Source organism: Callospermophilus lateralis, chromosome 4 (genome assembly GCF_048772815.1).
Source record: "Callospermophilus lateralis isolate mCalLat2 chromosome 4, mCalLat2.hap1, whole genome shotgun sequence".
NCBI lineage: Eukaryota > Metazoa > Chordata > Mammalia > Rodentia > Sciuridae > Callospermophilus > Callospermophilus lateralis.
In genome coordinates, this window is record NC_135308.1 from 117,093,337 (window position 1) to 117,107,854 (window position 14,518).

The following is a 14,518-nucleotide window of genomic DNA, read 5'->3' on the forward strand; positions in this document are numbered from 1 at the left end:
GCCAGCATCATTTGTTGAAGAGGCTATCTTTTCTCCAATGCATGTATTTTTTTTTTGCACCTTTGTCTAATAAAAGATAATTGTAATTTTGTGGGTTAGTCTCTGTGTCCTCTATTCTGTACCATTGGTCTACCCATCTGTTTTGGTGCCGATATCATGCTGTTTTTATTACCATTGCTCTGTTGTATAGTTTAAGGTCTATGGCACCTGCTTCACTTTTCCTGCTAAGGATTGTTTTAGCTATTCTGGGTCTCTTATTTTTCCAGATGAATTTCATGACTGCTTTTTCTATTTCTATGATGAATGTCATTGGGATTTTGATCGGAATTGCATTAAATCTGTATAGTGCTTTTGGTGGTGTGGTCATTTTGATAATATTAATTATGACTATCCAAGAGCAAGGTAGATATTTCCATCTTCTAAGGTCTTCTTTGACTTCTTTCTTTAGGGTTCTATAATTTTCATTATATAGATCTTTCACCTCTTTTGTTTAGTTGATTCCCAAGTATTTTATTTTTTTAAGGCTATTATAAATGGGGTAGTTTTCCTCATTTCCCTTTCTGAGGATTTGTCACTGATATACAGAAATGCCTTTGATTTATGGGTGCTGATTTTATATCCTGCTACTTTGCTGAATTCATTTACTAGTTCTAGGAGTTTTCTGGTGGAACTTTTAGGGTCTTCTAGATACAGAGTCATATCATCAGCAAATAGTGCCAATTTGAGTTCTTCTTTTCCTATGTGTATCCCTTTAATTTATTTCATCTAATTGCTCTGGCCAGTGTTTCAAGAACTATGTTAAATAGAAGTGGTGAAAGAGGGCATCCCTGTCTTGTTCCAGTTTTTAGAGGGAATACCTTCAATTTTTCTCCATTTAGAATGATGTTGGCCTGGGGTTTAGCATAGATAGCCTTTATGATGTTGAGATATGTTCCTATTATCCCTAGTTTTTCTAGTGTTCTGAGCATAAAGGGTGCAGTATTTTGTCAAATGCTTTTTCTGCATCTATTGAGATGATCATATGATTCTTATCTTTAAGTCTATTGATGTGATGAATTACATTTATTGATTTCCATATGTTGAACCAACCTTGCATCCCTGGGATGAATTCCACTTTATCGTGGTGCACGATCTTTTTGATATGTTTTTATATTCAATTTGCCAGAATTTTATTGAGAATTTTTGCATCTAAGTTCATAAGAGATATTGGTCAGTTTTTTTTTTTTTTTAATATGTGTCTTTGCCTGGTTTTGGAATGACGGTTATATTGGCCTCATAGAATAAGTTTGGAAGTGCTCCCTCTTTTTCTATTTCCTGAAATAAATTGAAGAGTATTGGTACTAGTTCTTCTTTAAAGGTCTTGTAGAACTCGGCTGTGAATGCATCCAGTCTTGGGCTTTTGTTGGTTGGTAGACTTTTGATGGCATCTTCTATTTTGTCACTTGAAATTGATCTGTTTAAATTGTGTATATCATCCTGATTCAATTTGGGCAAATTATATGACTCTAGAAGTTTGTCAATGCCTTTGATATTTTCTATTTTATTGGAATAAAAGTTTTCAAAATAATTTCTAATTATCTTCTGTATTTCTGTAATGTCTGTTGTGATATTACCTTTTTCATCACGTGTGTTAGTGATTTGAGTTTTCTCTCTCCTTTTCTTCCTTAGTATGGCTAAGGATCTGTCAATTTAATTTATTTTTTCAAAGCACCAACTTTTTGTTCTGTCAATGTTTTCAATTGTTTGTTTCAATTTCATTGATTTCAGCTCTGATTTTAATTATTTCCTGTCTTCTACTACCTTTGGTGTTGATTTGTTCTTTTCTAAGGCTTTGAGATGTAGTGTTAAGTCACTTATTTGTTGGCTTTTTCTTCTTTTAAGGAATGAACTCCATGCAATGAACGTTACTCTTAGAACTGCTTTCATAGTGTCCCAGAGATTTCGATATGTTGTGTCTGTGTTCTCATTCATCTCTAAAAATTTTTTCATCTCCTCCTTGATGTCTTCTGCAACCCATTGTTCACTGAGTAGCATATTATTTAGTCTTCAGGTGTTGGAGTGGCTTTTACTTATTATTTTATCATTGATTTCTAATTGTATTCCATTATGATCTGATAGAATGCAGGGTAGTATCTCTATTTTTTATATTAAGAGTTGCTTTGTAGCATAGTATATGGTCTGTTTTAGAGCAGGACCTATGTGCTGCTGAGAAGAAAGTGTTATTCTCTCAGTGAAGGATGGAATATTGTATATATGTCAGTTAAGTCTAAGTTATTGATTGTATTATTGAGTTCTATAGTTTCAGCTTTTGTTTGAAAGATCTATCTAGTGATGAAAGAGGTGTGTTAAAGTCACCCAAAATTATTGTGTTCTGGTCTATTTGACTCTTGAACTTGAGAAGAGTTTGTTTGATGAACGTAGCTGCTCTGTTATTTGGGGCATATATATTTATAATTGTTAAGTCTTGTTGGTGTATGGTTCCCTTGAGCAGAATGTAGTATCCTTCTTTGTCCTTTTTGATTGACTTTGGCTTGAAGTCTACTTTATTTGATATGAGGATGGAAACCCCTGTTTGCTTCCACAGTTCATGTGAGTGGTATGATTTTTTCCCCAACCCTTCACCTTCAATCTGTGGATGTCTTTTTCTATGAGATGAATCTCTTGGAATCAGCATATTGTTTTTTTTTTTTTTTATCCAATTTGCTAGTCTGTGTCTTTTAATTGGTGAGTTTAGGTCATTAACATTCAGGGTTATTGTTGAGACAAGATTTGAATTTCCATCCATTTTTGTTTATTTTTAGCATTTAACATGGCTTGGTTTCTCCTCTGATTAGATTTTCTTTTAGTGTAATACTTCTCTCTGCTGATTTTCAACATTGTTTTTTATTTCCTCTTCTTGGAATACTTTGCTGAGAAGGTTCTGTAGTTGTAAATTCTTTCTAGTTGTAAATTCTTTTTACCTTCTTTAATCATGGAAAGTTTTTATTTCATCATCAAATCTAAAGCTTAGTTTTGCTGGATATAAGATTCTTGGTTGGTATCCATTTTCTTTCAGAGCTTGGTATATGTTGTTCCATGATCTCCTGGCTTTGAGGGTCTGGGTTGAAAAATCTGCTGCGATGCGAATTGGTCTCCCCCTATATGTGACCTGATTCCTCTCTCTTGCAGCTTTTAAGATTCAATCCTTATTCTGTAAGGTATTTTCAGTATAATGTGCCTTGGTGTCGATCTGTTGTAATTTTGTTCGTTCGGTGTCCTGTAAACCTCTGTATTTGGTTTTCCAATTCATTCTTCATGCTTGGGAAATTTTCTGATATTATCTCATTGAAGAGATTGTGCATTCCTTTAGTTTGAAACTCTGTGCCTTTTTCTATCCCAATAACTCTTGTTTTTGGTCTTTTAATGCTGCCCTATAATTCTTGGATGATCTGTTCATGGTTTCTTACTATCTTCACTGTGTGGTCAACTTTAGTTTCCAGATTGTATACTTTGTCTTCATTATCTGAAGTTCTTTCTTCCAAGTGATCTAGTCTGTTGGTTATACTTTGTATTGAGTTTTTTATTTGATTTATTGTATTCTCCAATTCAAGGATTTCTGACTTTTTTTTTCCAGAGTCTGTCTCTCTCTCTTGAAGTAATCTTTTGCTACTTGTATTTCTTCTCTTATCTCTTTGTTGGAGTGATCAGTTTTTGCTTGTATTTGCTCATTTAGGTCATTCTTTAATTCACAGGTCATTTTAATTATGAACCTTGTGAACTCCTTCCCTGATATTTCATCAACTTTGCTGTCCATGGGTTCTGTTATTATAGTATCCTGGTTTGTTTGGGGCACTTTCCTCCCTTCTTTTTTCATATTGTCTATGTGTCTTCCTTTCTTGCAGTGTGGATCTGAGATATTCCAGTTTCTTCCCTATATTCTTATAGTACCCATGCAGATTTTCTCTACCTTACCTTGATGTTGGGCTTCCAGACCTCGCTGATGTCTCTCAATGTATGCTACTGCATCTAAAGGTCGTGGCGGCAATAGCTTAGGTAACTTGAGATAATAGTTAAGGTGCCCCAAGATGGAAGCAATGTCTTACAGACATGGGGCTGAAAGGGTGGGCCTCACACTCCCTTTGGGATGCCTGCTCTGAGATGTAGGTGATTCTAGGCCCTGTCGTCAGAAAGTAAGGGGCTGATGCGTGGGGAAGGCTATGGTTGGTGATGACTGCAGTGTCCCAAGATGGAAGTCTGTTAGACTTAGGCTGCCAGGTAGGGGGGAGCAAACTTGGATCTACCCTGGACCTGGGTCCTGCGCAAGTAGGCGTGGACTGATTTGGACCAGGCCTGGCCTCCCTGGGTAGTCTGCTGATCGGCAGAGGCAGTCCTGTGCCAGAACTGGGCTCTGGTAGGTGTCTGCCCCATGGGTCAAGGGGTGGAAGGCCTACTGTGAGCCTGGGTCCTGCACAGACTGGTGTAGGTGGATCTACACCAGTAGGAATGCACAATCTCTTCAATGAGATAATCCTAGGTGTAGATTCTAACAGAAGATTCTGGTATAAAGCTGGAATAATCTCAGAGCCAGGGTAAATGAGAATAGACCTGTTTCTAGAAGGGGACAGCAAAGAACTAAGCTAGTTCTCATTGAGATAATGGTTTAAATCCCCACTTCCATCATTGACCAAAAAGCTTCAAGCAAAAAGAAAATCTGATAAAACATGTTCATAGTTGATAGTTCCTGGAGGAAGCAGAAAGCATCAATGCTATGGCAGAAGTGAACCTTAATAAAGGTAGATAGCAATTTATTTCTGTAATTTCTTGACAATGATTATAAGACATGGTTGATTCTGTTGTGTCACTTTTTTTTTAAACAAAATTTCTCCCTGTACATTTATTGCATATTTAAATGTTTACCTTACTTAGGATTTAATTTGCCTTCACTCCATGTTTCAAATATTATCTCCTCTGGTAATTTATTTTGAGTCCCTGCCAACCTTTGTTAGTGAAGCTAAGACATTTAGTGTTCTTATAATTTCAGCACTTTGGAAAAGGACCATGTTTATTTTGGTTGCAGATCCATGAGATGTTACTGTTAGCAGGTGTGTAAAAAGGTCTTCCAGAACACCCTAGATTCCTGCTTTCAGAGAAGGGAGATAAAACAGATGAGTGGTTTAAGAGCATAGCCTCTGGAGCCAGAACACTGCTGAGTGTATTTCAGCTTTGAGGCATACTAATTCTGCAGCTCTTAGGCAAGTTATTTAAATTGTCTAGGACTATTTCTTCATTTTTAAAACAGTGTTCTATTGACAGAATTAAGTAAAATAATGTAAAATGCCTGTCATAACGTCACTGTTACTATTTCTAAACTGCTCTATGAGGGTACTTGATAATAATATCTATTTTTAACATTCCTTTGTTGGTTTTCATTGAGGTCCTTCTTAACAATGCTCACACATAAGAGACGTTTTTTGAAAATGTATCAGCTGTTGAGTGCTTCCTTTTAAAATAATAAGTTCCCTATTGCAGAAAATAGAAAAAGGGGTGAACTTCTGATGAGCATAACCTTGCTGCAAATAGCAGACAGAAAGGAAACATATACAGACCATTCTTACTGAATAGAGAAGCAAAAATCCCAAACAAACCAAATTGATCAACAAATACAGCAATATGTAATAAGAATTACACATAATGACCATGTTGGATTGATTCCAGAATTACAGGATTGCTTTGACATTCCAAAATCAATATAACATTATATTAACAAAATAAATGAAATAAATAATATGGCCACCTCAAATAGATGCAGTAAAAGCATCTGATAAATTTTAATATACATAAATCTTTTTGCAAAAAGTAATTTCTTAGCAAACTGGGAGTAGTTGCTATATCTGATTTTAAAATTTTGCCAAAAAGTTACAGTTAACATCCTATTAATGGTTAATTTTCAGGTGTATCCCTATTGGGTATAGTTTTGAATGCCCAGAAGTTTTGAAATCTCCCTTAATTTCTAAATAGTTGTTTGTCACTATTAAATATTTTTGTTCTTTTGGAACCAATGTATTCTCTTTTTATTTGGCTTTGAAACAGTAATACTTCATTAATATTTCTTACTCATTTTATTGTGAGTTTTGCCAAATAATAATTTATCAGGATATGTCTTTAATAATTATTTCAGATAAACAGGAATTTACTGTATGAATCTAATACCAGAGTATGATACACTTTATTATATCAAAATAGTTATAGAATAAAAATAAATGTATTTCTCTAAATATTTTAGTTACATATGAAGTTTTGTCAGAGTGGTGTCAGCCTGATTGGAATGGACCAGTTGTGCATTCCAGTGGAAAGCTAAACTATGAAAATGATTGTCTACAATCACTCTTTTTCAGGGGGCAGGGGAGTTACCAGGGATTGAACTCAGAGGCACTAAGCCACATCCCCAGCCCTATTTTGTTTTTTTTTTTTTTTTTTTTTTTTTTTTTTTTATTTAAGGACAGAGTCTAACTGGGTTGCTTAGCACATAGCTTTTTTTTTTTTTTTTTTTTTTCCCCTGAGACTGGCTTTGAATACATGATCCTCCTGCCTCAGGCTCCTGAGCCACTGGGATTACAGGAGTGTGCCACCACACCTGGCTACAATCATTAAAATTTATTAAATTTTTGCTATTAAAATTTTGTTTGAGGTCCCTTTGAACATAGAGGATGGTATAATCTTTTAATTGTAGGAGTCTTAAAAATTAATTTCATGATGTATGCCTTTTATCAATGTGTCTCTGTTGTATGGTGGACATCCCTAGAAGACAACAGGGAGTAACGGAGGTGCATGAGAAGTGGATAGTGGATGAGAGTGACTGTTTTTATACAGTCATGTGAGTTTTGAGTCCTAATCTCAAATTCAAAGATCTATCCATGGGCCTTGTTGATTCTGTATTTATTATTCATTGTGAATTTTATACTGTTTTACATTTAAATAAGCCGTGTTTCAATATCACATTAAAAGCACATTTTAAAATTACATTGTTTCATATCTAATAAAATTTATTAGCTTAAGTCAGCTTATATAAAAATCTTTCATTTTCATTTTCTACTATGCTTTAATAATGTGAAAAAAATGTTGCTTTTCTTGGTTTTCTCCAAGGAGAGTTCAGTATATTTAAAATACTACTTAGTTATAAAACAACTTTATTATATATAGCTTTTGGTGGAAAAATATTACATATATAACTAAAACATTTAGAGAGAGAACACTTATTTTTATTATGTTCTATTTTAATATAATAAAGCATTTCATACTCTGGTACTAAAGAGGTTCATACAGTAAATTCCTGTTTACCTGGGATAATTATTAAAGATGTATCCTGACAAATTTAATATTTCCATTATCTAAGGTTTATCTTAACCAGATTAAAACCCCCCTTTTCAAAGAATACAGTAAAATATTTATAGCACTAAATCTATGAGGAGCTTAATTTAATCGATGACTCAAGAAACAACTTGGAATCTTGCAGTGCCTGAATTCATAACTAAATGCTTATTATAGGATAAAACTGAAAATTCTAGTTATTTGAATTACTTATTTGGATTATGAGTAAGCTATGTAATTTGTAAAGGTCATGAAATCAATGTCTTATATGCTCTTATTTTTTTTCCTTCAATCTCTCCCACACCTATTATGAAAATTATAGAAAAAAGAGGCCAAACCTTATCCCTTTCCTACCTCCAACTGAAAAGTAGATATTGAAAATTACTCCATTTATTCTAGATCAGAGTTCATGAAAAATGATCTGTAAACCACTTGCTTTCAAATCATCAGGAATACTTGTTAGAAATACAGATTACTGAATCCTTCACCAAACTTACTGAATCGCTGTATCTGGGAAAAATCCCAGGATTTTAACAAACTTTCCAGGTAATTCTGAATTAGAACCCACTTTCAAACAGCTTCTGGATCTGAGAAATATCAACATAGGGAGGATGATGGAAGCAACACCAAATAATTCTTCCCATGAATGTTGATACAGGAGAAAAGTGACAACAATTGAAATGGGTGTGTTACTTCCCACAGAGTACAAGAATAGGAAATTATATGTTGTTGGACCAAATTAGAGGCAAAATTGGAAATAGTTCAGAGCTATTTCATCCATGTTGATAATATCAACACTTAATATATAGATTCTTCCACTATATTCTTTATAGACATGAAATAACATGAATTTAGCTGGGCCCATTCATTCATTAACTTGTAATACTATCATAAGGGTCTTTTTAGGCTTTCTTTCACCTAAATACCTTGGGTTGCAGAGCTTTAGTTGTGATAGTTATATATTTTTATTAATGTGCACCAATTTTACTTGTAGTTTTTGTTGTAACTGTTAACACTGGGAGCAAAGCATAACATTTTTAGGAGGAACTATGTTTTTGTCATTGTGAGAAAATAAGTGGTCAGTGGCTTTGCTTTCTCTGTGAGTTAAACACGTAAAATTTCTATCTTAATCACTCTTCCTCCAGTTAAAGGAGCACTGGGCAGCATTGTTTAGGCACCCTTTTAGGAGTCAAAGGAGGAAAACCTTTAGATTCATGTTCAATTTTCTCTGTTGATAATTCAGTTAGTATCCATGTCCTGCCTAGTCTTCTCCAATATTTCAAAGCAGAATTATAAAGTAGAAGAGACAAAAGTTAAAAGTTCTGCAGCTCTAGTTTGGATTTTCCCTTGGAGGACCTAAAGGAAGTTCCCAAGGGTCTTAAGATTTTAAATGGCGTGCAACCCTCCTGAACACACCTGCTTGACCTGCCTGCAGGTTGCGCTACCACTTCAAATGGATCTCCTCCATTGAAAGGGGCCTCATAGTCTTGAGCCTTTCTCTCTCTACACATTCCATACACTGCCAATCAAGTACAGCCACGGGCTTAGGCTGCCTAGACTACTCTGGAGAACAATTTCCCTGCCCTGTCTCTCACATTCACATGTGTGTTCTTGTGGTTGTGGTTGTGAACTGACTCTCGTTATGTCCTTTGCTGTTTCCTATTCATTATTTCTCCAGTGGGAACCCTGAGCTTGAGTTCTCCTTTGCTGATTAACCCATACACTAAATATGTGCACGCACAAACACATAGACATTCATGCAAATTGCACAGTACAATACCAAAACTGTATTGAGAATAGAATACAGCCACAATTTTAGGAAGGCTTATGCCTCAGATTGAAAACAAGTGTGTCTGAAGAATATTTTGAAATCTTTACTGATCTCTTCAGGATCCACAAAAGTGTTGGACCAGCAAGACTTTCTTTCATTTCACTGTGGTCACGTGGCACATTTTTGTTCATTTCAGAATCTGCCTGTGAGAGAAATATGGAAGTAGGGTAGAAGAGAGCTTACTAGTTTCTCCCTAGGGCTGCTAGATTGGGCAAATTAAAACAATGCCCAGTTAAACTTGAATTTCAGATAAACCATGAATACTGTTTTAGTGTAAGTATGTACCATGCAATATTTAGGATATATCTAGGCTAGAAAATTATTTGGTGAGTATCTAAAATTCAAATTTATTTGGGTATCCTGCATTCTATCTGGCATCTGTATTCCTATATATCTCCTTGTTCATCTCTAGTCACACTGCTGTCATTTTAGGATAGGGATCTTCATTACCCGAGTCCAGGTTTTCCAACACTCCTCTTCCTATTTGCCCCACTCTGCTGCATGATCAAACGGTTTAGAATTTATTTTCATTAAGTTTCTCTTTCACCAGAAAGTTTATGATGACTCCTGTTACTTTCCAAAGTGATTTATAACTGTTGTGTACTAAGTTTTGCGTGAATGTGTATATGTGTAATCTTATGGGAGGTATTTACTTTTTATCAGAATTTCAATGAAACATCTTCAAGATAAATAATGTGGCTTATTTTTTTTTAAAAGTAAGTGAATTTAGAAACATGCCAACTGCCTGAATCATGTCTTACTTTAGATATCAGTTTCAAATTCCCCTGGTTATGTAATTTGACTCTCACTAGCATCTTGCAGAATAGGTGAAACAGGTATTAATTTACTTCCATTTCAAAGATAAGGTAATGAAATCCCAGAGAAGTGAAGTGAATTATAAAGTCATGGATACATGACTGTTAATGGATAGTCAAAGTCTGAATAGAAATCTGCTACCTGTAAGTTTATTTCTCCACTTTTTATGAGTCAGCTTTAAAAAGTAATAGCCAATATTTGTATAATACTTCAAACAACAGGATTAGAACTGCTTTGTGTATATTCCAACCTCAAAAAAGTTGCTTTCCATCTCTGAAGAGACAAAGATCCATTTATTCCCACCTTTCAGGACTGCCACTTAGCATATTTTTTACACATCACAAATATTAAGTGTTTGACTGCTTGACCTATAGAGACTGTGAGTGTAGTCACGATGGGGGGATATTGCTGTATTCCAGTGCCACTGTACCTCTATATTAGAGGCCATATTTTAGGGTAAAATTTAGAATTGATTTATACTCATAAAATCATTCTTAATATTTTATGTTCACTTATTTAAAAAGAATAAAAAGGTTATTCATCTATTCTGGATTGATTTTACACACTTTTTTCCTTTTCCATAAATCAAATGTATTACTAAAAAAAATATATAGCTTTACTTGTCTCCCAGGCCTCCATACTTACCCAATTTTCTTCCTACCTCTTTAGCCACATCTTTGTAGGGCCCTTGCTGGCTCTGTTATTAATCCATGGGCTTCTTATGACTTAAATGCTATCTCTGTGCTATCCCCAAGTGAAACATCCTCCCATTCTTGTGAATTTTGAAATCGTCTATTTCAACATTACCTTGGATATCTGAAAAGCCGTTTCAAACTTAAGTGTTTAAAACAGATCTGCTGATATAATACACCATCTCCTACTCCTAAATCTTCCCTATCTTAGGAGATGGCTATTTGATGGTGATGCTTAGGAAAAAAAATACAGAGACATTTTTAACTTACTTTCTTTCACACCACATCTAGTCTGTCAGCAAATCCAGCGGGGGCCCCTTTTCATAAATATATCTGCAATTTTATCATCTCCACTGCATCCTCTCCACCCTACTCCTGATCACTATTCTCTTTCACCTGGATTATGAAGAGACTCCTTCTGTCTCTCCTGTCCACTCCTTATCAAATGAACAGCCAGTTATTGTTAAAATGTAAGTCAGATCATGTCACTGCTCTGCTTAAAACCCAGTGATAGCTTCCCATCTTATTATAAAAGCCCAAGTTCTTATAAAGGCCCATAAGATCCTACATGTTTGCCTCTCAGGCAATGTCTCCTAATCCTTTCCTGCCTCCACCTCTCTTTACCCTCTTTCTCCTACCCTGGCCTCCGAGATGGTCCTAGAGAAGAGGCTTCTTTCTAGTTCGGGTGTGACCTTTTCACTTGCGGCTCTTTTCCCCCCTGGTTGGTTGCTTTCTTCTTTCAGGTCTTTAATGTCATTTCCCCAACCAACACTTTCAGCAACATTCCCTGTCTTATTTTTCTTAGTAATTATCACTCTTCATGCCAAACATGTTATTGATGTATCTTGTTTATGGTCTATCTAGCATATAGTAAGTCTTCAGTTAAGTATTTGATTGAATCAACAAATGTGTGAATGAAAAGATTATTTTCTTTTGTTGGAAATATTTTTAAGATTACATTATGTATTTTGACAGCACTTTATAAATGGTTTCTGCAAAATAGTTTGAATAATCATTTAAATATGACTGAAGCCTTCTAATAATTACTTTGAGGAAGTTAAAACATTTTAAAAACAATTACTATTGGTACTTTGAGTATAAATGTAAAAAGTAACTTTTAAAAATTTATTTTGAAAAGATCACTAAATCTGGACATATTTCCTTAAGAAGTGATTATGAATATAAATGTGGGACTATGAGCTGCAAAGAGAAACTGTGAGTCACGTCAGACAGGAAATCATATCAGATAAGGCTTAAAGGCAAAGAGTGACTTTGTAGTGATTGAAAGTTGGTAAAAAAAAATGATACTAGAACTATATTAATAGTTGTTTTGTACTTACCATGTGCTAGCATGGGACTAAGTACTAAGCCCATGTGTACTAGCTACCTTTATTTTCCATTTATAGATAAGAATATAAAGGCTTAGAGAACCTACTTGCCTGCTGTCCTGAAGATTTGATAGTGGAAGCCACACTTTAATCTAGATCTGTCTGATGCCAAAGCCCAAGCCTTTGATGCCTGAGTAGAGCTTCATTTTATGTAGGGACTGGGCTCTGTCCACAGTTCACATGGATGAAAGTTAGGCCAAGGTAAAATTATGAAAATCCCTTTAAGGAGGCATTATTTTGGAAAACCACATACCATTTCCTAGGAAATGGCCAGAATTTCCATCTGTGGTTCAGAGTAGCCACTTTGGAGGAATAACAGATGAAAGAGCTGATATGCAGTAAGGGATTAGTTGTGTGGAAAACACACACTTTTAGACACTGGACACATACCATGTGGTATGATGCTCTTAAGAAGCACTTAAGAACAAGGCTGAGTGAAAAAATAGAATGAATAGCAGAATATTCCTGTACCACTTAAAAAGTTAATTCTTGCCCCATGTTTGTATCCAGTTGATTTTGCATGTATCACTTTACATTAAAAAATCTTGCCCAAAGCCAAGTAGCTTTGCTGGTTTAGAGAGGATTACTTTATTCTCCACAATATTTAAAATCTTGTTAAATATATATTACTTGCTGTGGTATATCCAAGCCAAAGCTGGTAGAATCAGCAGCATATCAATCATTTCAAATTTCTTCAAAATTAATCAACACAAAGGCTTCAACTGTGTATCTGAAGAGGCCATCTGAGATGCAGACAAACCATTTTACCATTAAAATAAGAGAAATGCTCTCTTTAGTCTTCTTTGTTTAGAAGACCCACCTGATTTCCTGGGAGACAGCTCTTGGGATTTTAGAATATTTGGTGACTGATGGATGAAGTTATGTCATGGTGATGGACATGACATCATTTCAGAATCTGAGAGAAAAATACAAGTGTGTCTCTTGTGTTGTTGAAAATAGTTCTTTTCAGCCCTATTTCCACTGCAGCAAACTGAGGCAGGAGGCACAATTCCATCCATTTACAATAGTGTTCTCAGAAAAGCTGAGAGTGACAGCATTATACTTCCTGGGATAGAAACACAGAACTTTTGCAGTTTGAAATTGTGGTTTGAAAATTTTTCCTATAGAGAGTTTATTTCATCCCCCTAAGAGTATTACCCTCACTTTCCAATTGATCATTAATTGTTTTAAAACAATGGCATTCGATATATTTCCAGTGAATTTAAACACTAACTTAAGAGTTTTCTCTTTGGCTGGAGGCTTTGGAATGGTATTTAGTCCTAATACATCCATTTCCCATTTGTAGTCATTGGTATCCATCCAGTTCCATGGAGGATGTGGGAAGAGGGCTGTCCCAAAGCTTTGTGCAGTGGCAGAGAGGATTTTATTTAAGAACTAGAAAAGCATATTAGGTTACAGCTTGGGTGCCTGTCATGCTTACACACTCTTTTTGAACAGGGCTGCCTTAAGCATGGCCCCATCATAGTCTGCTTCTTCAGCAAATAGCTGACCATGTTCTGTAGAATGTGACTCTCACATTTTAGCCACAGCTGAAGAACTAGAAGAGGGCACCTGGCTCAGGGGTGGTCAGTCTACAGACTCATAAGAATGGTGAAAGAATAAGATTCTCTCTTGGAGGGCATTTGATTGTGAGAGGACTGTATGGGAGCAGACTGTATGGAAAGACAGGTAGAGAGACAAAACTGTGGTTTGATGATTATTGTATTCTCAAGACATTTTATGAAGAGTTGGAGCAGTAGTATTCTAGAGCTGGCTCTAGTACTATGCTGAGTTAGCTTCCCAATTTTGCCTCAGAGACATTAAATTGGTAAGAATATTACCAATACATCCCATAAATTGGTTAATGTTACAAATTTGCACCTCCTCCATACCTCTGGGTCCAGATATGGTTGTTAAATGTTTACCAGCACACCACTGGGGAGGGGGAGGGATAGTATAGGCAGCAGGGGAAGTGATTATGTCTCCTGATCCTTTAAAATCAATGGTCAAAGTATTATGTTAAAATGATTGTTACTATGGATACAATGAAAAAGACATTAGAGAAAGCATCGTGAAATATATGATTAAAATATTAATGGTTAAACTATAAAACTTGTAAGAGGATGGTGGCACCTTTCCTGTTTTCCCAGCTATTAAAGTCATAGGACCCATTCCCCAGATCAGAAAAGCATGATCTGACAAACCAGTTAAACTTCTGGTCATATTTCTACATTTTCTTTTCTTTTTCAGTCTTAATTTAGCATTTTATTTAATTGTCATTCTTTCCTTTTCTAGTACTTGAGGTAACCTGAGTACATACTTAAAGTTACTTAAAACCAGAAGAGCCCAAGGAGTATAGTTTTTAAATGTCCTCCCTCCTTTTTTTTTGGTAATGTTGGGGAAATAGAACAATTTAGTATAGTAAAAAATATGGCCTGTGATAC